This window comes from Carlito syrichta, unplaced genomic scaffold (assembly GCF_000164805.1).
Source record: "Carlito syrichta isolate Samal-C Ts95f unplaced genomic scaffold, Tarsius_syrichta-2.0.1 Scaffold28505, whole genome shotgun sequence".
NCBI classification, from domain to species: Eukaryota; Metazoa; Chordata; class Mammalia; order Primates; family Tarsiidae; genus Carlito; species Carlito syrichta.
Window position 1 is genome coordinate 1 of NW_006972601.1, and position 782 is coordinate 782.

A 782-nucleotide genomic window follows, 5' to 3' on the forward strand; every position below is an offset into this window, starting at 1 on the left:
CTGCCACCAGTTCCTCCCTGGTTGCCACTTCCTCACTCTTTTCCTCAGTTTTCTTTTCCTTCTTAGCTTTGGCTTCCTCTCCTTCACCTTTAGCCTGTGTTTCTCCTTCTTCTTCCTGCTCCCTTTCCTCCTTTTCACTAGAGCCCTCCTTCTCAGAACCTTCCTCTTCGGCTTGGTCCAACTTGGCACCCTCATTTTCTTCCTCTTCTTCTTCTTCTTGGTCTTCTTCCTTCTTTTCCTCTTCTCCTTGAACTTCCGGTGCTTTCACTGGAGACTTCTTGGCAGCTACAACTTCTTCTTCAGCTTCTTGTTCCTCTTCCTTTTCTTCCACCTCTTTTTCCTTCTCTTCTTTCATGGAGACTGCCAGTTCCTTGGCAATGGCTGTCAGAGCCTCTTCCATTTCTGACTTCTCCTCCTCCACTTCGGTTTCTTCTATGATCTCCCCTACAAATTGGTATTGGACCTTTAACTTCGGCACCTCGACCTTGGTTTTCTGAATCTTAATGGATATTGTGACTGAGGGCCGTCGATGTGTAGACAGTGACCCAGTGATGCTTCTTGAAAATGTACTAAATTGGGTCTCTTCACCCTCTAAAAGTTTTCTGTACCTAATGATCTTGATATTCAGAGCCATCCTGATGTTGGGAAGATCCTGGTATTCTTGCAGATGACGAGCCATTTCCCACTTTGCATCCCGAAGCTCATTACCAACTGCTGGATGGTGTCCTGGTAGCTGCTGAGTCATGATAGTGGCGATCCTCGATGTTGCTGAGCTGCTGCTC

The 782-nt window shown here is 46.8% G+C and overlaps 1 pseudogene; it reads right to left on the minus strand.

The window, feature by feature from the left end:
- Window positions 1-36: 36 nt before the first annotated feature.
- Window positions 37-779, minus strand: LOC103270620 (annotated as a pseudogene).
- Between the last annotated feature and the right edge of the window lie 3 nt (window positions 780-782).